This window comes from Ammospiza caudacuta, chromosome 11 (assembly GCF_027887145.1).
Source record: "Ammospiza caudacuta isolate bAmmCau1 chromosome 11, bAmmCau1.pri, whole genome shotgun sequence".
Classification (NCBI taxonomy): domain Eukaryota; kingdom Metazoa; phylum Chordata; class Aves; order Passeriformes; family Passerellidae; genus Ammospiza; species Ammospiza caudacuta.
Genome location: NC_080603.1, coordinates 23,305,644 through 23,330,107, shown reverse-complemented (window position 1 = coordinate 23,330,107; position 24,464 = coordinate 23,305,644). Strand labels below are relative to the sequence as shown.

The 24,464-nt window shown below is 45.0% G+C and overlaps 1 protein-coding gene across 1 annotated transcript in view; it reads left to right on the top strand.

The window, feature by feature from the left end:
* Positions 1–295: 295 nt before the first annotated feature.
* Positions 296–24,464, top strand: part of FNDC3B (fibronectin type III domain containing 3B) — a 187,696-nt gene continuing 163,527 nt past the window's right edge. The window contains exon 1 of the mRNA XM_058811847.1: positions 296–423. The gene's annotated coding sequence lies outside the window, so the exon portion shown is untranslated. The remainder of the gene's footprint in view (positions 424–24,464) is intronic.

The following is a 24,464-nucleotide window of genomic DNA, read 5'->3' as shown; positions in this document are numbered from 1 at the left end:
GGTGCTGCTGGCCGGGCGGCTGGACCGGCTCATCTTCAACCCTGACGATTCTCTAACTCTATTATTCCGCGGTTCCAAGGAACGACGAGCGGATCGCGGCGGGCGGACGAGGCGGAACGGGAACCGGAGCGGCTGGGGCCGAAGGGGCCGAAGGGGCCGGGCGCCGTGCCCGCCCCGTGCCCGCCCCTCACGGAGCGCCCGCCCCGGCGGCGCGGGGCGGGGCGGCAGCGGGGCTGGCCGGCGTCCCACGCCCGCCTCGGCCGCCTTTTCGGCGGGAGCCGCTACTCCAGAGTGCGCGGTAGCGTGGGCCGGCCGGGGCCCCATGTGGTGCCGACATCACTGACATGGCGGAATCCCCGCCGAGCCCTCCCGGCACTCGCTCCAGCTAACCGGGACTCGCCGCCCCACACCGCCCTCCCGCAGGTAAGGACGCGGCGGCGCTGCGGGCGAACGGGTGCCGGGCGGGGAGACCCGCGGCTCCGCCGCGCTCCGAGCGCCGGGCAGCTGCGTCCCCCGCCCCGCGGCGCCTCTCCGGGTCCCGGCTCTTTTGTTCGGCGGCGGGACGCGGCCGCACTCGGTGGAAAGTTTCTCTGCCCGCCCCGCCGGCTCCGTCCGCCGCGGGGAGCGCCCGGCGGGCGGGCGGGAGCGGCCGCGCTCGGGGCTGGCGGCGGGACGGGCGCTCCAGCACCGCCCGGCTGTCCCTGGGGGCGGCCGGCCCGGCCGCTGTCATCGCCACCGCCCTCCCCGCCCGCTGCGGCTCCCGGAGGAGAAGTGCGGGAGCGGTCGGTGCCGGCGGGGGCCGCGGGCACCGCGGTGTGTGCGGGGCGCCCGCCCGCGGCACCCCCGAGCCGCGCCCCGCTCCGCAGCCCCCTGCCCGGCCGGGGCTGCGGGCAGGTGGAGGAACCGGGGGCTCCTCCGCCTCCAGAACGTCGGGATCCAGAGGGCATGTTGGAGAAAAAGGTGGAGAAAGGCGCGACCGTCTTCTCTTGGCCCCGTCCTCCCCGCCGGGCTCCTGGCAGAGGCGGCTTGGGGAAGGAAAGCCCTGGAAACTTTTTATTTTTGCTTGCCAGACACCTTTTTAAAATGGCATGCGACCAGCAGACGGAGTAAAAAAGAACAACCCTTTTTAAAAGCTTAACCTCTCTTAGGTTAAGACCACAGCTGCATCCCCCCCTTCCCGGTTCTCAGAAATGTTCTATTTAAATAAGGTTTTGGCGGAGGTAGTGCGGCTTGGAGTTAAATGTAACGAACCATTTATCCCATCTATATTTGTAGAATAGAAGGCGCGGGGCAAGCCTGCTTCTCTCCATATTAGTAATTTTGTATTTCATTTGCATTTCTTTGTGTCCTTTGAGTGTATAAAAGTACTGGCCTTAAAGGGGTAGTTACCCCATCACAGGGTGGGGGGGGGGAAACTAAGATATGTGGAGATTAGAGTTCCTTGTTGGTGTTTTTCATTGTGGATTTTTTTTGTTTTCTATTCGGACTCCGTGCTGGGTCTGTGAGAACAGGATTCACATATCCCAGTTACCTGTGCCCTAACCACAGCTGCTGTATCCCTTAACCGCTTACCCTGCAGAACACAGTACGTTCCTGAAAGGTGCCAAACCAGTCTAACTCGAGTTTAACAATGTGCTGGGTAATGGCATTTCAAACTTCCACAGATTTTTTAAGCGTAGACCACTATTTCTCAACCTTTTTTTTTTTTTTTTTTTTTTTTTTTTTTTTTTTTTTTTTTTTTTTTGTAGCAGCAGAGCTTGCTTTAAAAGAGTTTGGGAGTGCCAGGCCTGGCAGTGCCTGTCCGGGTCTGCGCTTTGTTCTGATGGGGAGCGGCCGGTCTGGACACGGGTGACACAATGTGTGCTTGGCTGGGAATCCAGATAAAGGCATGGCTTCCGTGAACCTCAGGAATGGCCGAGGGCTCCTCCTGAGTGGAAGCATCTTGCTCCTCTTGCCCCGTTCACCTGCGGCCCGTGTGTCTTTCTCAGCCGTCGCTGCCGGTGCTACCAGTAAGAAAATGATTCTTGGCCGAATTCCCGGGGTCATTCCGGGTCTCGCACAGAAGCGGTCTGTTAGTGCTTTTCTCTTAATCTTCAGCACTTCTGCGGTTCCCTCTCGTTAATTTCAAAGCTGTTGTGATTTGTGGTTGTATTGGGACCCTGCTGTGGCAGAAACTCTGCTGCCCCAGAAGTATTGTGTATTGTTCCTCCCAGTTCGGTATCTTTCAGCTACTTTATGCTTATAATGTAGCTCAGAGATGAGTCTGTGTGGAAGGTCATATATTTTACTTATTTTTTTTCTTTTTTAAAATTTTGTGCCTTTGGGACTCATCTGGTTTGGGTTTGAGGTCGCTGCTGGGACAGCAATGAGAGGGTTTTTTCATACTGTTAGCCTATGGTTGGCCAAAGGATAAGAAATGAAGGTAGCTAGCAGCCAAAATAAGCTGATGTTCTGCTATAGCCAAGAAGCTCAGAGCTGAAACTCCATACTGTAAGTATTTTATCTTTAGTCTCAGAGAAGTCTGTAACTTTCAATCTGAAATGTGTTTATCCTGGCACTTTTTTCCTACGTGTAGTATTCAGGGAACTAAAAGAAGCTTTCTCCATCATACCTGTGTCTTAGCAGAGAATTTGGGTTTTTCTTCTCCTCACTTTATAGTTTTCTTTATGTCCTCTGAGAAAGAGAAGCAGTTAAGAGCAGTCAAACTTCTGCAGTTCATAAATCAGTTCAAGAAAATATGTACAGACCATGCAGCAAACTTGTGCATGTGTGTGGTTGTATTCATGAACTTTCTAAGAAGTATAATTGACTTTTTCCCTCAAAAAGGTAGGCTGTCAGAACCAACCTTTACAGTATGAATAAATGTTTGTAGCATGAGGATAAATGCCTGCTAAGCACATGTAATTAAATACAAGGCCCAGAGCCTGAAAACACCTGAATCAAACAAATTACTCTCCACAGTGCTTTTTTCTTCACTGTAGTCTGCCACTTCCATCCAGAGAAAAGACCTGGGGGGAGATGGAGTGGGGTGGCACTTTGGGACACACTGGGACAGCATCCTGTCACTCCACCAAGGCTGTTTGGTTTAAAGTCTGGAAATATTGTCACTGGAATTGTTTTGAGCAACATGCCGCAAGTTATCGAAATTCCATTTGTTTGCAGCAGCCTTTGGTGTGCAGCAAATAAAATAAATAGCAGAAGAAGCCAGCAGAGCCCTGTGTAAATCTCAGCTGTGCAAAATAACTGGCGAGACAAAGTTTCCCAAGCGTTGCCCCGAGGATTTGTGCCTCGGCGATTGTCTCCGCGCTGCTGAGTGGTGGAGGATCCTCTGGAAACAGCAGGATCAAAACTCGTGTTGTTTACGGCCAGGGTTTGGTGTCCCTGTGTGATCCGTCCCTGGAGATGGAAGGTATGTGGGAAGAGGGAAGTTCTTCAAACGAGGCGGTGGAAATAGGAGCCGCTGGATGCACAGCGGTGGAAAGCCATCTACAGGCAGGAATGCTGGTGTGCCAGCGAGCAGATAACTCCAAGCAGCTTTCCAGTGGGGACGTGGTGCTTGGCGTTTTTATCAGTTTATTCTAAGCGCCTCTTTGCAAAATTAAAAGTTGGAAGCCTGCTAGCTGTTGGATTCCAGAGAGCCAGGGGAAAAAAAAAAAAAAAAAAAAAAAGGAAAAAAAGCACAAACTAATTAAATGTGATTTATTGTGGAATTTGCAACAGTGTTGGAGAGATGAGTTGCCTTTCAGAAATGCTGCTGTGGACGTTAAATCTGTGCTTTGCTCTGGATGAAAAATGACGGTGCTGTTGAGCAAGTACTCAAGGAAAACGTCGTCTGTGTTAAAGTCTGTTCTCGAGCAGGAATATTCCCTGGAGGTCCCAGGTAGTGCAGCTTGGAGCAAATCTTTGTGGTGCTTTTAACTGGGAAAAGGATGCGTTTCCTTGAGCTTAGAGGTTAAAATGCAGGGCTTCTCCAGTGACAGGCTTTCTGTGTCTCATCTGAGGAATTCTTTGTTTACAAGTAAATTGTGGTGTTTGTTAGCAGATAACAGACAAAAAGCCAACAGCATAAGAAACACTCTCTGTTTGTTTTTCTAATGGTGACAGTTTATAATGGTGATATACTGAAAATTGCTGTGTGGATGCTCTGTTTAGTAAACTGCAGCTATGTATAGTGTTAGTTTTGTAATATGAAGCAATAAACAATTCCTAAGTAATGAAATACATATTTTATAATTTCTTTTTTCAAGAGGATGAAACTACAGCTAATACTAATATGTGGCATTTGCTTGTTCTGGCATCTGCTCCTCATTCTATAAGATACTCAGTGCAATGACAAGATGGATTCAGGAGAGGGGTTTCTGCTCTTGTGTTTTTGTTTATCTTGTTATTTTTTAGATTTAGAATAACTGAGAGCAAACACTTGAATTCTCTGGAGATGAAGGTGATAAGCCTGTCTGATTTTTCTGTGTGGATTTAGTGTATTGCAATTCTGTGGCAGCAATGCAAATACCTTAAAACATGCTTTACATCCTGGTCTCTTATCATTGCCTTATACAAATTATGGACTTCTCTATTATTAGGTCCTTGCAGAGGACTCTAATAATAGAATGTGTGTATACATGTATTTAAACCTCTACTTCATGCTTCCAGGAATGCTTCATATGGAATGCCTTGGAAAGAGAGAAAGAAATTCCTTTCAAGAGGCTAATAAAAACGTCAATAAACAACAATTTTAGATGACCCCTGCCACCCTCAGAGATGCTTGGGATGTTGTGGACAGATTTCCCCATGCTTTTAATCTGAACTAGCAAAGCCAGTCTGCTCTTAGTTTGTAGGTTCTCTGGGCCTCTGTGCAGCTGTGTCAGTTTTACATGGTTGCTCCCCATTTTCCATCACCCACTAATAAAAAGCCAGTGTTTATAACCTATATCTCCATGTTATCTTTTACCCCAAATATTTCTGCACAATTCTATAGTCAAACCCAGAACTGTAGTGAAGATGGAGTGATTATTTTGGACCTTGATGGAAGAAGCAGCGTGGGAGTAGAGAGTTGTCCTGATTGTTTCAGGATGACCTTACCATTTTCCTTTAGTGTATGGTTAGTTAGCTGAAAGAATTAATTCCACTTTATAACTTGCCTTTGCTGTAGAAGTATGTCCCTATTCAATGACAATTCAGGTAACATAAGTGACCTTATGCTTGCAGACTCTTGAACTGATCTGGGTATGTTACTCAGTGCTGGGTATTGCTCTGCTCCTCATTTATTTATTGATGTGGAATAATGCAGCAGAGAAAAAAGGATGAAAGCATTTGTGGATAATGAGAGCACTGGGTAGGTTTCTTCTGGTCAGCCTGTGTTTTTTGTGGACTCATGTGATGTCAACTTGCAGAATGGGAAAAATTGCCTTCAGTGTCTTGTTACTAGCAAATGTGTGGCAACCAGAAGCATCACTTCATTAGAATGAGTTAACAGAGCGGAAGACATCCAGTGAGAACTGCAGAGCTTGTGGAATATTTTGGGGTCTGTAATGCCTGAATAGTGTGTTTTTTGTTTTTTTTTCCTTTGTCTATAAGTACTGATGGAAATGGTGAGTCTGAAAAGCAAAGGCACAGCTTTGGCTTGACTGACTCCATCAAGGGTGTTGCTTTACTGGAGGACTCAGTATTTTGTATTTCATATGATGCTAAAGTATCAGGAATAATGCCTTATGTTGAAGTGGGAAAAGTTCCTCCTTTTGTGACAAGACAAGTCAAATTGGAACATACCATGTATCTGATTCTTCTAGGTATATTTGAACTGGATGGAAGTTTGGGACCTAGTTGCATACATGTTTGTGTGTTCTGTTCTTGTAGCAGATGGTAACTGGTGTTTGACTTTGAGGGGTGTGTTTGGCCTGAACAGTTGTAATGTTGGTCTTGTTTTCACCAGTTCTTACTTCATTTTGCTTAGAGCACACTCACGTCCTGTTCTTTTGTACTACTCTAAAGCTCTGAGGAAATGATTTTATAGGCTTGTTAGGAGATATATTTTTTTATTAACTGTATTAAAAATTGTAAAAAGGGCTTGAAAAAAGGCTGTAGATTTCCCCCAAAACCTGTTAGTGATCCTCTATTATACAGTCCTGTATTGAACTGTGGCTACCTTGGGAGGCATGACTTTTAAGGTGAAGAATTTGTTCCTATTTGGTTGCATTGTCTGAAGGGTGGCAACATGTTTCTTGAGGGCTGATTTCCACTGAGTCATCCCCTGAGCAGGGCAGAGGGATGTTCAGCTGCTATCACATCTTCTGCTTTGGCAGGTTAACTAGGAAATTTGTTCTCAAAGCCTGCCTTGGGGAGGAGAGAGCAACAAGTCTTTATTTTCGAATGCTGGAAAGTGTTAGAAGCTGTGGCAGCTCAAAGAAAAGCAAATTAAAGAAAACAACGTTTCTTACTCTGGATTTTTATGGAATTGGCTTCTGCTTTAGTGAGTTTTTTTTTATTCCAAGGTCTGCTTTTCTCAGTGTCCCACTTGCCCATCCTTTCTTTTACATACATATTCATTACCCACCTGTGATTCTTGATACCACAGTAGGGTTTTCCTTCTATTATCTCTCAGTATGATTTATATTCTGTTGGTTGCAAGGCTGTTAAAGGTGATCCTTAACATGCAGTGAGGTTTTTTATGCTCCTGTGCTCCAGGCTGGAGGTTTGGGGTGCAGCATTTGGTCACAGGAGCAGCATTCCTCTTGAGCAACCCATCTGACAACCCCCGAGTCTGGGGAGCTGGGAGGCTGGAGACACAATCCTGAATTTGGCACAGCGTTTGCTCTTAGCCGGCTTTTCTCGAACGCCTCAGATGTGGGTGAGGGAGGGGCAGCAGGTCTGTGTTTGTGGTGGAACGCTGCATTCCCTTCTGTGCTCTTCCCTTTGGGTTCGTGCGCTGCCTGTGAGGTGTGGCCTCTGCGTGGCATGTGGACATGGGGAATGTGTCCATCCACACGTGCACTGGGGTGTGCCCAGCACTGCAGCCCAGGTGGCAGTGTCCTGGCCCCAGGGTGGCTGCAGGTGACCCAGGAGGGCTGTGCTGTGTGGTCCTCGTGTGCTTCATGGAGCTGAAGTGGCCTGGTCTGACAGGACCACACGTGCTGCTCCTTGGATCGTTGGCTGAGGCATTGCTGATGGTACAGGTCCCAGCCAGGCATACTAGGAGGGAAAATCCATCTTCAAAGGCTGGTTCTGGGGAATGGGTCAGAAGTTTCCTGGCTTGGTTGGCAAGGGTGTTATTACAAGGAAGGAAATGAGGGATTGGTGTAGTGAGGGGGCCTTGTGCTTTGGCTGTTGTGTTTAACTCCTTCCACCACTTCCACCTCTGAAACTGCACATGGTCTTTGGAGAACATAGGCTTGGAGAATAACCCAGAAGCAGGATGAGCTGCAGAAAGTTGGTGGTGCTATGGAAAAGAGAAAGGGATGGTGGAAAAAAAAAAGCTAAATTCAGTATAAATCATAGTTAAATGGTGCTTCAGTATGTCTGTGTTGATGTCTGAACATGTACATATGTTGTCTCCTTTTAAATGAATGACCTTAGTGGCTTGGAGGAGTGCAGAAAATGTCAGTGTCACAAATAATCCCCTGTAGAAATTGTGGAGTGAAACAACACTTACACTTCTGGATCAATTGAAAATGATTCTATAGTCAAAAGACTGACCCCCTGCTCTCTGTGTGCACTGTGACCCTGCAGGCTGTCAGCTCTGCTCTGAACAGTTCAACCTCCTTTTGTACTGGTAGGAAATCTATGTTGGATGTTCTGAGGATAAAGGGTTGATTTTATGGCATTTCAGGGTGTCAGTTTGTATGTTTATAAGTCAGTTTGTTTGACTGTCAATTTCTTGCTGTTCTATAATCGGAAGTTTGTCATTTAGGCTGCTGTAGGTACCTTCCTGGTCTCTAATACTGACAAAACACCCAGAATAAGCAGAAGTGAAGCCTGGTTTTCTGATACTTCTGTGTTTTGCTTGCAATTAAGCAGGTAGGTGCTTCATTCCCACAGTGTTTCCTTGTGTAACTTCCTATTTGTATGTTGTCCTTTTGGTTTATTTGTTATAAAACTAAATTACATTAGAGTTCAGCAGGACCTCAAAACAACAACAGAAGTCAACAAAGAGAAACCTTAAAGGACCAAAGCAAAATGACTTTGTACTTCCCATTGTGGTTAACTTAGGTGTTGGTGAGGTAATAATGTCATGTTCAGGAGAAAGAAATATCCTATGGATTGCACCAGAGACCCAGTTAATGTTTTGTTGGATGTCTGTTGTGGACTACTGGGCAGCACTCAGCTGTTTTCACCATGCTAGGAAGTTAAATAAAGTTCATTGAGAATTTTAGTACTAGATCATAGGCACCAGTGGTCTGGGGTCACACTCTTACCTGGTGTTGAACATGCAGGTTACATTATTCTTAGCTGGCCATAACCAATGCACAAGAAATCTTATGGCTAAAGGGGAATTCTGAGATTTTTCCACAAAGCAAAAGTTCTGTAGAGTTTGATATAAAAGTGGAGAGAAGTGACTGAAAGGATAGATTTAGCTTAGGAATAAATTTCTTAATAAGATTTCTTAGGAAGAAATCTTTTAATATGAGGGTGGTGAGACTGGCACAAGTTGCCCAGAGGAGCTGTGGCTGCTCCGTCCCTGGAAGTGTCCAAGGCCAGGTAGGACAGGGCTTGGAACACCCTGGGATAGTGGAAGGCATCCCTGCCTATGGGAGGGGGTTGAAGCTACATGGTCTTTATGGTGCCTTTCAACCCAAAGCATCCATGAGTCTGTGATCTGAGCCTTAATCCTTGTTCCTTGTGTGTCAGCTGGTGGTGAAATTAACTTGTTTCATTCTGCTCCGCACATGTTTATTTTTGCAGCTCCATATGCTGCTCTAACAGATCTTTATTATTGCTTGTTAAGTTCAGCGGTGCTTTTAGTGACTGCACAAAACATAAACATCCTCTGTGACTTCGTTAGGCATACAGTGCAAACTCTTTGTGGCCTTGAAGGCTGTTCCTCGGGTCAGTGAGCGCTGTGAGCAGCAGTCAGGGCACTGTACGCCCACGGCTGCGAGGAGATGAGGAATTGTCTTGTTACCCAATTTAAGTGTCTTCTCCCTGCAAGCTCTCGTGTGTGTGTGTGGTGTTTTATCTTTACCCTTTCCCCTCTGGGTTAGCAGGGCTGGACGTGCTCGTCCAGCTGTTCCAGCTGCCTCGTTCAGTGGGCAGGAAATGGTGATGTGGTGGAAATTAGGCAATTCTGCCGAGTGCAACCAAAGGGATCTCCGATCTCTTCCTCTTCTGGCTTCTGGGTAAAACGAAAGAGTCAAGTCATTCAGATACTTCTGTAACCACAATCTGTGTAAGGAATGAGGTGGCTACACTTGAATTTTTATGTGCCTCTGAATGGGTTGCTTCAGTGGATGTGTGAGAGCTGCTATGTTACTGTAAAGGCAATATTTGTGGATCTAAAACTCTGAAGTTGGACATCAACGGTTTCACTTCCTTTTGGCATTTTGTGATCATTCAGTCCAACAGGATGATATTATGCCCTAAAATGCTGCTGTGAAAAGTTTTTTCAGTTTCTCAGAGCTTCTAGACTATTCCAGTCCTGCTCTTGCTAGCACATCTGAGTCCTTTCTTGTCTGTCCTACTAATTCCTTATTTGTCTCTTTCCGTTTTCCTTTGTTAGGTTTTTCTAGACTACAGTGTATTGATTTCAGTGTATGGGTTGGTGCAAGGGGAGGAAGGCGAGTGAAATGTGAGAATTGGGACAGAGAAAATAGGGGTATTGTGAAGACATGGAAAATAGTATTGACTGGATCAGTTTGCAAGTAGACCAAGTGTATTATTATTATTGGCCCTGCTGTAATCTAAGGTTCCGTGACGTTCTCTCTCGATGAAGCACAAGGAAATACAGGAACACACTCTTACGTGATTGAGTTGACTTGGACAGTGATAAGAGCCCCTCTGGGCAGACCTGGCCAGCCTGGCTGGCAGCAGTGCAGTGGTGCAGCTGCAGGGCTGTGGGCAGCGCTGGCTGGGATGAGGTGCAGCTCCCTGGCTCTGCTGTGGGCAGCGCTGGCTGGGATGAGGTGCAGCTCCCTGGCTCTGCTGTGGGCAGCGCTGGCTGGGATGAGGTGCAGCTCCCTGGCTCTGCTGGGCCACGTGGCAGCGGCAGATCTGTCCTTGCACTCGGGAGGGAAAAGCAAAGCCTTGGCCTGCTGCCTGGACTAACCTCACATGGCAGGCAGAGGACTTGGGTTCGGGTTAGGAAGTGTATGGGGATGGCAGATTGGATCTGTCAGCTTCCCTCCTCTTCTGTCCTTGGAAGAGTTATTTTCCATTATTATGGATACGTCGATTTTTATTTTTTTTTAAGTGTCCTGGCTCTGTGGAGCATGTGAGATGTAACTGTGGTCTGCTGGCTCCCTGAAGGGTTCCCCAGCATGGCTGGCTGGGCAGGAGGTTTCTCTCTGCTGAGGTCCTGCCTGTGCTCCCTAGACTGTTCCTCCTCCTGCTCCTATTGCCTGGCAAGTGTAAGACAATTTGAGGAGCTGTGTGCAAAGTGTAGGTGATTCACATGAAGAAAACTTCCTTAAAATTTTTTAAGAAGATTTGACTGGTTCTTCAGTGAGTATTTTATGTTGGCTGCATATTGTATAAAGTACCACTGATTTACTATTTTTTCATATCCCTACTTTTCTCAGAAAATGTTTTGCACTATTCGACTTGTGCATTTTATGAAACGATTTGGCAGATGGGAAGGGGAAGCAACAACTCTTCTCTCATCATACACAGAATACACAGTTGGAAAGAAAAAACAGATAAATACCTTTTTTATCTATTCTAGTATATTAGACAAAGGTTTTCTTTGTTTTTCTGCCAACAGCAGCTCTTCCTGACCTTTGTGATCAATATTAGCAGTGAAGTTTCTTTGAGCAGATGTGGCGACTTTGTTGTGCAACTGCTCAACCAGAGTGTGAACGTGGTCTGATAGTGGTTATACAGCCATGAAGAAAGGTATCCACCCAAGAGGGGAATCTTTGCCTTTAATAGAGATGGGAAGGGAGATTAACAGTATTTTGCAAGTCCCTCTGGAATTTGTTTTGGAAAGTGTATGCTTTCTGATCACCTATGTTAGTGAAAGATGGGTAAATTGGAAGTGGTAGAGTTACAGGCGAGGGTTACAGGCATGACTGGAAGTGTGGAAAGCCTTTCTCGTAAGATGAGATGGAGAAATGTTTAACAGGAAAGAAGTTCCAGTGAACTTTACTATCTCTAAATCCATCAGAGAGGTAAACATGGAATGCATACAGGACTGTTTAAGCGAAAAGCTGGTGCTGGCAGATGAATGTGTAGACACAAGATGTCAATAAATAAAAACTTATTCAGAATTTGATTGAGCAGCTTAGTCCAAACCCAGCCCAGCTATCTAAACAGGAGCCAACTCAGGGCATGCAGAAATACCTCAGTACTTTTAATGTACAGGGCTTAATGCAAGGCTACTAAAGAGTATATGCCTGTGATATTCCCATATATGAATAAGGAGTTTACCAGTGGCAGATGGATTTCAAGGGAGTGGGAGAACAGAGAACCTGGAATACAGTCTGATGAAAGTACTGTGGGCATTCAGTGCAGCTGCAAAATTTATAATCTAATCCTTATTTCTTAATGAACTGGCATTCAGCTTCAACTGGCATCTTCTTTTCAATTCTGCTTGCCCCTGAAGTTGTGCAGGGCTGTGCAATAGTGGTGGTGCAGCTCCAGTATGGCTGCAGTCCTGGTGGAATTTCACTTTCATGTCCTGCTACTTTTACCGGTAGAAGGTCCTGATGTAACATGGCTCCAGGAAAGGAGATGGGCGGCTTTGAAAGAGCCTTGAACATCAGGTCAAACAACAAAGGTGCTTTCCAGAAGTGGTGGATCACTTATCAAAGTGGAGAGGTTTGTATCCAAAACTTTACCAAGGATAATCTTTAGGAAAGAGTATGTTAATTCTTCAGATAATCACAGGCTTCAAAGCAAAATCAGAATGCAAGATAAACTTTTGTTTACACTTTATCTTAGGGGGAAAAGAATGTAACAAGGTCAGGCTTATACAAATGTGAATTTAAATATTTTTAAATGTCTGAATTTGTGTGCTGGTAGAAGATGGAAGCTATACTGAATTACAAGATAAAAGCTTTTTATATAAGTGAAATCAGTGAACAAATGTGCAATGCCAAAGTAGAAATACTTTCAGTGATAAGGAAAGGAAAATTTAAATTTGGTCATCTGCAACTTCACAAGTGGCTGTAAAAGCAGCAAATTGCTAGGTCTGCTTGCACCAGAACTCTGGTAAAGGAAAAAGCATGTAGAGAAGGTATTATCCAGCTAATTGCTTGGTAGCTACACTGAAATTTCTTGAATACTGACCTATGCTGTTCCCCTTTCCCAGCAGAAATGCTTTTGTGTCAGAAGTTAATGTTTCTTTGGAGAGAGGAGGATGCAGTGAGTCCTGCACACTTTCATCTGTGCCTTTTCCTCTGCAACAGGAGTCACAGACCTTGTTGGCAAAGGTGTCTTCTGTGATACAACTGAGATTTTGGTTTGGGGTGGAACTTTTTTTTTTTGTTTAAGAAGCAGGTTTTACTTAAATATATTATCAACACTCTTATGTAAGCTTGTGATGTGCTTTTTCCTGAGCTGCTTGGGGGGTACAAGTTGTTTTAATTATCTTTATGCTAATTCAGAAGAACTGGGAGCCTTGTTTCCATCCATCAGCGCTGGAAAGTGAAACAAAAGCCAAGCAAACTTGCAGATGGTTGCAGGTCCTGGATCCCAGCCACTGCCCAATGGCTCTGTCATTTGCTGCTTACAAAACACTGTGCTGGGTGTGGGAGTGTGGGCTTTGCCTTGCCTCTGCTGGGCTGTGAGCGTGGACTTTGCCTTTTGTCAGGAAGGTGAAGCGCTGAAGGTTCCCCGTGGGGTCCCCAGCCTTTGGCCAGGGCTCCCTGCCAGCCACGTAGGGATTGCCTTGGGAGTTCTCCAGGGTTATAAAACACCCAGCTGTTGAACTTTTAGGAGTTGTGTGACTGGGCAGCTGGGAGCTCGGATGGGCTGGAGGATGAGCTGTATTTGACGGGGGAACAATGGTTTCACAAGCGCACACACGTACTCCCCTCACCCCCTTCTGGGGCCATGGGTGTGCACTATCTGAAATCCTGGTGCTAATTAAAAATCACAATAAGGCAGGGCACTTAAAAGTGGCTTTTGTTGGTTTGTTTTTTTTTTTGGGTTTTTTTTTTTTTTTTTTTTTTTTAATTTAAAACTGCTCTGACTGGGGAGTTAATGAGGTAACTGGGAACAGCATCTCGCATCGTGGCCACTTGCGTTGGTGCAAAGTATGTTGGAGCTGGTTTTTATTGTTCCAGTGGGATTTCAGCCTGCTGTGGCAAGGGAAAAGTTAACATGGGCAACAAGAACTAGCTTCCAGAGGGGAAAGTGCTGGTGGGAGGCCAGGAGCTGACTGGAAGAGCCTGGCTGGGAATGGGGCAGAGGGAGCATCCCCGGGCAGGTTGGCAGGGCCAGGAGCACATCAGAAGTGATCAGTGGGGCTTTATTTAATGCTGGCTGGGTAGTATGGTTTAGTTTCAGTCTCACCCACAAACTGCTAAGCATTTCCTGATTTAGGAAGGTCAATATGAAAAAACTTGCACTGTAAAGCTGTAGTTTTTTTTTATGTGGGCAGTCAAACAGATCCCATGAAGTGATAATTAGTGTTACTGGCCAGGGCAGGCTGTCAATTTTAGTAGGAAATCATTAAATAAACACTGGTGAATAACCAGTATGCTGGTTCTTCTTCCCTTGGAAGAGACCAGGGTGCTAACAGAAGTGATGGGTTTCATTATCCCCATTTTGCAGCTGAGAAAACAAGACACAGAGGTGAAAATACTGGAGATACTTTGTCTGGGGCTTGTTTCAGTTGAGGCTGGACTAGAAATCTTATTAGTGCTCTGTAGATGTGTGGGGGTTTCCCTCCCCAAGGCAGCTCTTGGGGAGTGCCTGTGTGCAGTTCCTACCTCTGAAAGCCTCTCCCAGAGGAGGTTTCCTTGGCAAGAGGGCAATGACTACTTGCCTTCTGCTCAGCAAATTATATTGTATCTGTAGGAAGCCTTTGTACAAGGGTGACTTGCCATGGATGGGGGGGCAAGGACAGTTCCCTTACAAATGCCAACTTTGCAAACTAACACAATTGTCAGCAGGCAGTACAGCCTACACCTGGTTTAGTAAGGTTATAGTTCTTTTTTTAGAAAGGATAAAGTTATCTTGGCTGACTTGTAATTTGTATTTCTGGTGGGTGCATGAAGTCTTACTTCCATAAGAGGAGGGAATACTACTCACTTCCCCTGCTGATTCCATCTACTTCAGTAGCTAATCTTTGGATTTTCATTTCTAATGTTGTGCCCTGTAAATTTTTCTGTGTTCTTCTTTGCTCGGCTGATTTATGTCCAGAGAGAGATCAGGGAATGCCATTTTTGCTCTGTTTCTCGGCTGTTTAGGTTTTCTGCTGTTTTAGGTGTGCTGGAATTCTCAAGGATGTCCTTGGGAAGCCGACGCTTCAAAGGACAAGGAGAGACTTCTGATCTTGTCTCGGTCTTGGTGTTTATTAATTGTTTATCTAAAAGATTTTCTTTCAGCCTGACAGAGGTCTGCACAGCAAGTCAGCCATGGGCACACTCCCCAAGCCCCCGGGGCGGTCACTTATCTTTATACCCTAAGTTACGTGTACAATATTTATCATTTACTCCAATACCTTCTACCCTTATTAACCGGTGCACTTTTAGTAATGACCAATCCCAAAGTGCCACCACCACCACAGAAGATGGAGGCCAAGAAGAAGAAGAAGAAGGACAGGACACGCCCCAATTCCTCCATCTTACTTCTCTAGACCCCCCTGTACCAAAATCCTAAACCCTGTGTTTTACACTTTAACTAACTTATCCCTTCACCATTCACCCAGTGGAATCCTCCCAGTCTTCATACAGGTCTCATCTCCTGTGTAGGATCAAAGTCCAGCCACCAGACACTTCTGGCAACATTCCAGGATTCCCGAGCCCCCCAAGGGTGGTCTCGGCCTCTCTGCACCTCCATCCTGAGGTGCTGAGATCCCACAGTGCCCAATTCTGATTTTCCTGGCTCCTGCATCTGCTTCTGTTCTTTAGTGTCCAGTCCTTGTTGGCCTGGGACCACATAAAAATACCAACCCTTTGAGAGGGCTGCGGTGCCGTGTGTTGGGCACTCGGTGTTATCAGCTCACAGATTAATCTGTGGTCACTTGGCTGGCCAGCAGCTCTTGATACACTGAAGATATTTCATGTTGATTGTGCCGAGTGAGCTATTTTATCAGTGTTGTGTGGTACCAAGTCAGAGGCTGGCTCAAGAACACACATGTGCTAACACAGCTATCTCTCCAACCAGAGGTGTAATCTCGGCCGAGAGCGCTCTTGGATTTGTTTGACAGGGCCTGTTTTATAGAGAATGACAATTCTGATTATGTTCCTATCTTTGCATTCCTTATCACTGGAATCCTTCATTGACTTTTGATTGTTTTATCTGAAAGCTGTGTCTTACTAATGGGATGTAATTGCACTGGGCAACCTGCTTCCCTCTCAGCTGCTGGTGCAGGGCTAACACAGTCTCTCTCTGCTCCATCCCTCTGCATCAGTGTGTCCTGTTGTTGGCAATAGGTCAGGCATTTCTTTAAAGGCTTGAATCAAAACTTAATTGAAACATTTTGGGGCTGGCTTGCCCACTGGGGTAAGTCAACAAGTGCATTTTGTAGCTCTTCCAAATACCAAACAGAAGAATTCATTAAATTCTTTTCCCCTGCATCATTAGCCCTATTTTCACTTCTGTTTTGCAGTGGGGTTATGCTGCTGTTGGAGTTCAGTCCTCCTTAGTTTATTTTAGAATGCAGCTCGTTTTCTGTTTTCTTGCAAGTCATGGTTATTTTTCTTTGTCTGACTTGTCTTGACTTCAGCCTTGGTTTCACTTACCAAATTTTTGTACTACTTTCACTGGCTATTCTTAGCTTCTCTCTTTTACCCTTTTTTATGCTGCATTACATTTTTGTCTTCTTACCATGGTATCAGGATAGGATTTTAGTTGAAGTGTCCCTCTTTCTCAAACAAGGGAATCAAAACTTTTCAAGTTGTCTTTTGTGGAAAAACAAAAAAGAGCTTACAGTTGTAGATAAAGTTTTTCAAGTCTGTTTTCCCCCTCAGTTTTGGGAAATTAGCAGTTGTTGTTCTAAACCTAAACTGCATGTACTGACTCCAATTAATCTCCCTCTAATAACATTTGATTGCTGTGGCGACTCAGAAGTTCTCATGGGATGATTCTGACTGGCTCTGTGAAGATGAAACTTGCAGCTGTTGGGTATTGAGTGCACACAAGTCACAAGGACAATGAAACACTGAGGTTTTTGTCACACATCTCATATAGGTTGAGTGTGTATGGTGCAGGAAGTTTTGTTTGCTCTTGAGCTATGTTTGAATTCCCTTTGTGGTGTAAATCAAATAATTCTCTAAGTGCTGTCGTCAGTGGGGGAAGGAAATGGTTTCACAAGTGTTTGCTGTACAGAACTTTTCGGAATAGTTCAAGTAGTTAAACAAAATGATATTAAGGAGCTGCTGGGATCCAACTCCATGTGCCTGTCAGTAGAAGCAGAGTGTGAGTTTGTGCCCTGATGACACAGCCCTGAGTTGGTGCTGCTGCTGAAAGGTCAGTCCTGCCTCTCACTGCCTTTATTCTTGTTTTGGCTCAGTGAGTCAAACTCCCTGGGCTGCTCTGGAAGTCAACCTTGAATCTGCCTCTCTTTGTTACTGGGTGAGGACATCCTGGCCCAGGCAGTGAGGGTCCAGTGAGGCTCCTGCTGTACCTGAATTGTGCACAGTGTGTCCTGGGGCATCTCCTGTGCCTGCTGCCCCAGGGATGTTCCTGCTGGGGTGGACTGCATCCTTGTTAAATGGACAGAAAGTGCATTGGGCTTTGCCTTTAGTCTTTTGGTACTGATGCTGTTTGAAATCAGTGTCAGTGGTTGTTCTCCCTGAGCACCACCTCCCATGCTGGAGGAGAAGGGAAGTGCAGAAGTGCTGCAGGTGCTCCTCAGTGCTCTGCTGTGTGTGTGGGGCAGCTTGCTCTGAGCTGTGCACATCCTTAGCAGGTCATGTGCCAGTTAAAAGAACCAGCCCAACTACCCGGTTTTCATTTAAATTACATGTTCTCCTTTTAGCTACCTGTCCCAAGAACTAATTTTCCCTCCTTTGAAGCTGTGTCTGCTCCTGTTTCTCATGTTTGAAGAGGCGGGCTTGCACATTCCCTGTATGAAAAGGCATCAAGAAAGATCTTCCCTTTCTCCTCTCAACAGCTTGAGGCAGAGATCTGTGCTTTTTCATATTTACTCACTGCAAAGCAGGTTGCACTGGGTAGCAGCCTGGCTGTGACAGTGTGTGCAGCAAGAGCACATTGAGCCTGTAAAAAGGGACAGGGCTTCATCTTGGCTTCTCCCATGGACAGGGCATCCCTGGCAGCCCCCATGACCTGCATCTCCTGCTTTGTTTGAATTCTGCATTAACTCTGTGTGGTAAGAATATCTCCTAATTACTCACTGCTAAAACTTGGTGTTTAATAGCTACTTAGAGGCAGAACTTGGATGGGAAGAAAGAGTTTATAGATAAAAGTTGGTCATTGCTTGTTAATTAAAGTCTGTCTTTTCTCAGGGATAATTAGTGCAGCATTGGCAAGAGAGAAACAAAAGTTCAGACAGGACACAGCTGAGCTGTAATCTGCTTATGTTAGAGCCTGAAATAGCAAAGGGTGTGTTTGACTTGAAGTGCTTGTCCAGGGATCTTTTACCCCTGTCCTTATGGGGGAAGGGATAGCAAGCTTTGAAGTGCAGGCACAGCTCTAACGCTGGAATTCCAAAGTATGAATGGATAACAGAAAGGTAACAGGTACTTTAGAGGTGTGTCTTGGATTCCAGGTACTGGAAAGAAATACTGGATTATTGACATATCCTTTAATATGCTGGTTGGAAATCTCAGCTACTGGGACACATCCAAAAACAAACAAACAAAAAAAAAAGAGTGCTGAGATCTGGAGCAGCAATTAATGAGACCTGTTTGGTTTTTCCACCCGGGAATGTGGCTCTGGGTTGTGTTTCCCTCTCTGTGTGTGTGAGTGGAGTTCTGCCCTTGCAGTGGCTCAGCTGGGGTGCCCAGGTCTCCTGCGCCGGGGCTGCTGTGCCCTCCCTGTCCCCTGTCACATCCTGGGACCGGGCTTTGTCTGCCCAAGGCTGCCTGAAGGAGTGCGGGGCAGGCATGAGAGAGGGCTGGGATGCCAGACTGCAGATGGGAAGGTCTGTGTAATGCAGAAGGAATTCCAAGCATCTTTTTGGTTAATTCTGTTTTTTAGAGGACTGCTAATGGGGCTTGATGGGAACTTGCATGTTGAGTGCAGCTTAGGGCTTCCTGAGTATTTCTAAAAATGGTTTTCTAAAGTCTCACTTAAAATTTCTTTAAATTGACTATTATTGTACTTAAGACAACTCAAAAAAGCCCAATCTTTTAACCCTTATTAATTTTCATGAAACTATTGATAATACCTTGGCAAATAATCTGACATTTAATCTATTTTTCTCCTAATGAGAGAGACCCCTGAGTCCATCTGATTCAATTAAATTCATGCATTCCTACTCAATAACTGAATTTTACTGAACTTAGTATACTGTACTGAAAATGCCTTATTTTTAATAACAATTGCTTTGATTTTATAAGGAAGGGCATTTCCATTGTATTTTCAAATGCTACAGCATTTCTCTGCAGGATGTGCTGGTGCTGTTTCCAGGACACCTGGGAGGATTTGGGATGCTAAGTGTTGCTGCTGAAGTAGTGATGCTGACATATAATTAAAACAACTAAAGCCAGCTTATAATAAACTTCAGAAATGTTCATTGTATTTGGCACTTAGTGTTGAAACAAATGTCTGAGGAGACTTTATATCCTCTGAAATGCTCCATTACCTGTTTTGTTTCCCTCACTTTCCTACAGATGCTTGTTTTCTGTAGTGGTTGCTCAGGTTAGAACAAAAATGGGAATTTGACAGGCATGTAGGTGGCCTTTTTCTCTGATGCATATCAGCAGAGCCTCATTGTTTTCAAGATATTTATCCCTAAAACACTTAATGTTTCTAAGCTGTTAAAGTTGTCAGTGATCTGATCAGCTTGGATGGCTCGTCTTCGGATTGTACAATCATGACTGAGGATGTCAGTGCTGGAGTGTGTTTGAGTGGCAAAGAAATGCAGTAATGGGGATGAAGGTTTTGAAAGAAATTATCCCCTGATGAATTATTACCTGTCCAATTTCTCAAGAGGCTTAATGACTTTGCAGATTGAGATGCTGCTGTGAGAGTAAATGCTGCGTATACCGGAGAATTTCTGTGGATATTGGAGAAAACCTCAAAAAGCCTCTGTTTTTTGGTATAATGTCTTCGAATGAATTGTGTTGCATGAAATTGTCTTGAAGGAGGCTTTGAATCTTGTGAATTTCATTCAAGTTTGTCATTTAACTTCAATGGACTAAAAACATTTCAGTGAAATTCACTGGGAAGACTTTAACCATTTTGTTGCTTTCCTAACTTTTTTTCTTCAGTTTTACTCAGCAGTGGTGCTTAGTTGGATTGTTTAGATTAAATTAGCAAGTGGTATGGTTTTTTGATAGGTCTGTAGTGTGTTGTACACTTGAACTGAAGTTATATAATTAGATGCTTCATTTTGCTTCCATTCTACATCTTTTAGCTAATTAGCTACTTGGGTTGCTTTATTTTGCATTACGTTGTTTTGATTTGATTAAGTACACTTCTCTGAGGGTACAGAATTAAGAACATACTAATTGCACAACGATTTTGGCATGTGTAGATTGCCTCAGTGTCACCTAAGGACAAAGATTTCTCTGCTCACATAGTTGGCTCTATTCTTTTTGTGCCCGGTGGGCAGATGTGTCAGAGCAGACACTGTGCTCTCCAAAATCCCTTCCTTGCTCCTGCAGTCTAGTCAGAGCTTGTTGGCAGTGTCTAATGCAGCTACTTGCCCTTGGAAATGTCTTGATTTCAACTTTTAAATGTTCAGACCCACTAGTTTAGTGAAGTTTGGAGGGTTGGTGGTGGGATGGAAAGGTGATCTCAGAGCACAGACCCAAAGGTGGTGTGAACCCAACACAGTGAGTTGTGCCTGGAGAAACCAGCAAGCTTCACCTGCCATGAGGTGAAAGGGCAGTTGTGATGCTTTATGCTGGCTGGGAGTAAATTTTGATTGCGGGCATTGCTGGGACTACAAAACATTTGAGCACAATATTTCTAGAAGCAAGTTTCCCCCAGGCGCTGAGTGTTCCGGAATAAACGTGACTTTTTAATAAAAAGTGCTTGCTCTGTGCTTGTGAGCAGATCAAGACGTCCTTTTTTTGCATTCTACTTTGAACATCAGTTATTGATGTGAGGCACCGAGTAGGCTCTAACCTGTGCCAGCTAACAAGGGGAAGCCAACAGAAATGAGAAACATTACAATTAAACTTTTGTTGCTGCAGTGCTGACTGAAGCCTGAGTGTGTCCAAGCATGTGGTGTTCAGACAACATACATATTTCTCTCTGTGGAACTGCTTTTCAAAGGAAATACTTGCTCTTATGAAAACTCTGGCCATAGTCTAGTAAATATCTTTAGGTGTGCTCTGCCACAAGAAGAGGTGCAGGTGGTATCTCTTGTGAAAGTCATGATTTCTCTCTTCTATCCCATATTGCAGTTTAAAACTTTGCTGTATGTTTATATTTGGTCTCAATTAGTCAAACTCCCTTGAATATACTTACACCTGTGTCAAGGTTGGTGTCCAGGTGTATAGTGGGCAGTGTTGCTGGATGTTGTGGTGGTCATTGGGTGTGGAGTTGAGCATTGCCCTAAGACAGAGTTAGGAGAGTCAGCACCTCCATGTCCATGTGCTGACACCCGGGCCAGTGCACAGGGACCTTCCCCTGGAATGGATCTCCTCCACCCATGAACTTGTCAGATGTTGCAAGTGTAATTAATTGGAATGAGAATATCCTTTGGCTAAGGCTGTATTAGGACATTCCAAGAAGTTCATAATTTTTGGCATTATAAAAATGGTAGCTGGCTTTGAGGTCTTCTCCAGGAGCACTAGCCTCTTGTTGTCTCCAGTAAAACCACAGTTATTTGGTGTTCTTGTAAAGAAAAGATGTTTGAGTAGAGACTAGGGAAGATGTAAAGAGTAAGCGTGTTTTATTACTGAGGCTAGATTTGGATGCCTATTAAAAGAATAAGTGACACTTAAAAACTTTCAGAGAAATGTATTTTAGAAAGGTCCAAATGTCATGGCTGCAGTTCTGTGCTGTCAGAATTAGTGCTTTTATTTCTTGAAATGCTTTCTCTTTTTTTCCCTGTGGAACAGATGCCCTCATTCCCGAGTTGGCAGCCTTGGCTCTACCTCAGCTGCTCCTTTGCATTTAGCTTTGGATGTTGCCTGTTCCCTTCATAGGAAGGGACAGAAAGCTGCTGAAGTATCAGAGTCCCTTAAAGAGATTGAATCCTGATTTAGTGGGTGTTTGTAAGGATTTTTCTGCCTTTGGTTATGAGATGCGAGCTACTGACTACTGTGAAGATGTTAGATGTGAATTGTCAACTTTGATATTGTTTCATGGAGCTTACAGGTGGTCAGGCAGGGAAGAGTTGCTCAGCAGGTCGTGGTGTGACTGTCCTCAGTATCTATGCTGTGTAATTTAGGTGACTTCATTAAAAGCTTGAGATTTCTGAACAGTTGCTGTTGCCCACAGAAGCCCAGATAATGTGTTCAATCCCTAACTGGTCTCATGGGGGTGCCAGTTTAGGGGTGGGAATGCTTGAAAAGCTGTCAAACTTTCTTTTATAACAACCTGACCCATTCCAGTGGGTGAACTGGCTCTGTAACACGACAGTGGTGGGGCTCCCCAGCATGAACTGGATCCTTGCTGCTCGTCCCAGCTCTCCTGGTGCCTGTGCTTCTGGCAGCTGCCTGCCACAACCGGGAGCTGGCTCTGGAAGTGGGACAGGATGTTTGCTTTTGTGGAGTGCAGTTGTTGAGGAAATTAAACGAGGGGATCTCTGAAAGGGCAAGCCACCTACATCAGATTAGGCCATTAAGATGAGGGTTGTGGGCATACTTTAAAGCACCTTATCAGGAGACTTTTTGGGGAGGATGTGCTCCTTCCTGATAGCCAGCGGTGCTTGGAAAGCTGCATTACATCACGTCTCTTTGGGGCTGAGTACACAGAAAAGGGAAATCTTGAAGAATTCTGAAGGAGCTGGTCTGTCCAAAGCTGTGATGCTGGAATCCTGGGGGGAAATGCAGGGGGAGGCCCTTCCTGGCCACCCCCAAGGCGTTGCACAGGCTCTCGCATGCCGGCAGCTGGCCTGGGCAGTGACAGAGCGGGAGGAATGCGCAACATTTCAAGTGTCATAAAGCTGGATATCCTTTGCTCAGAATATTTCCTGTCCTCAAGAATTTATTTTTCAACAATATTATTGCCAGAAAATCCACAAAATTGAAGTGGGGGAGGGAAACTGGTACGCTGCAGAAGATGAGCTCCTAATTTTCCCATCTTAAGTGAAGAGATAAGCTTTGGATAACAGAAAAACACACACCCCTTATGTAGTGGTGAACCACCAGCATGCCCAGTTGCACATGGAATATTCAGTGAATTCTGTTTATTGCTGTCAACAATGTACAGCAATTAACCACTAGTTCCTTATAAAAAGGGGACTTTTGAACACTGTTGATGAAAATGGTATTTAATCCCAAAGAGGGCTGAGCCGCGGGACAGGGACAGCCAGAGCAAAGCTCTCCCCACTGACTTGCACCAGGCTCTGTTGCATGTTTTACCTTTGCGTTGGTTAATGAATTAAAGCCTAAATCATAAAGCAGGATTTAATTGGTGATTTGTGATATGGTTAATCCCACAGTGAAAGTAAAGTGTGTTTAGCACTGCTGCCACGGCTCCCCCACTGACGGCGGGGCCGGAGCAGCAGAGAAGTGCTTGTGGCTTCCTGCTAGGAAAATACCTTTGTGAGGCTGTTTGTATATGCTTCCTTCTGTAAACTTCAGATAGAATTCACTCAATCCCATGAATGTGGCTGTGTGTTCTGGGGTAGCTGTTGTGAACAAAGACCTTCAGCTATTAAGTACAATGAGAATTTATTGTTTACCGTCTATTTTCCTGTTTGTGTTTCTAGCAACGAGTATTTTCATAAAGGATTCATTTTCCTGTAAGTTTCTCAAACTTAGCAACGTGTATTTGGCAATTCAGTAAAATTTGTGGGAGGCAGGCAGTGTAATGAAGAGGTGAGGCATTAGTGAAGTACCCTGTTCCTATCTTCCCCGTGCTAATAAAAAGAGAAAATAATTTTGTAAGTGTGTGGCATTCTTAAGGTTTATAGCTGGAATTTGGTTTTGGAAACATGAGGATTATGGTGTGTGTTAAATTTAACCCATTCTCCCTGCACTCCTAGCACCCAAGAGAAGGTTTAAAGAAAACTGAATTTATACCATGCCGAGGTTGCACTTTTTGAGGCCGGAGCAACGTGTTATAACAGAAATCCAAGTTGATGAGAACATTTTAGTCGTGATGCAAAAATGATGTGGAATCCTTGGTATGTGCCAGTGGCAGGAGCTGTGCTCCCTGGAACGCCTGTGAGGCTCTGGCATGCGGGCGTGCTGGGAGTCAGGGCTCAAGGACACCCTGGCAGCCCCACGGGATTTGGTACCAGGTTAAATCCAGGGAAAAAGGGAGGGAGAATTCGAGATTTTTCTCGGCTGCTTTAGTGGTTCTTTGAACTTGCTGATTTCTGAGCGCGGCTTAAAGCATTCCAAGGGTCTTAGGATAAATGAGGTATTTGTACCATTATGTAGGTGAAGGTGTATATATGTGTGTATATGTATGTGCCTTGTGACTTGTGAGGTGATAGCAAACTGCTGTGATTAGGTATGGGAAGAGCAGCACCCTGAATGAAGCCCACAGGAGATAAAATTGCCAAGGGAAGCTGCAGAAGTAGTTACCAGATTATATTACATTGATGGAGAGTGGCCTGACACCTTTGTACTGAGCAGAACCCACCTTGATTTGGTTTTGGTTCCACTGGAGATACTGAGTTTGGAACCAGCTGTGATTTCTGTGCACCTGTTCTGCACGTTCATATCTTCTTGCCACTGATTAGGTTTCTTGAATTCATGCTTTAAAAAAACCTTTGTGACCTCTACCTTGCGTTTCACTATGTGCTGTACTGATTTTCAAGTAAGTGCCTAAAATAAAGACTTTATCGTTGTCTGGCATAGCTATTTCTGTTTGGGATGGGGAGCTCGCTTGCT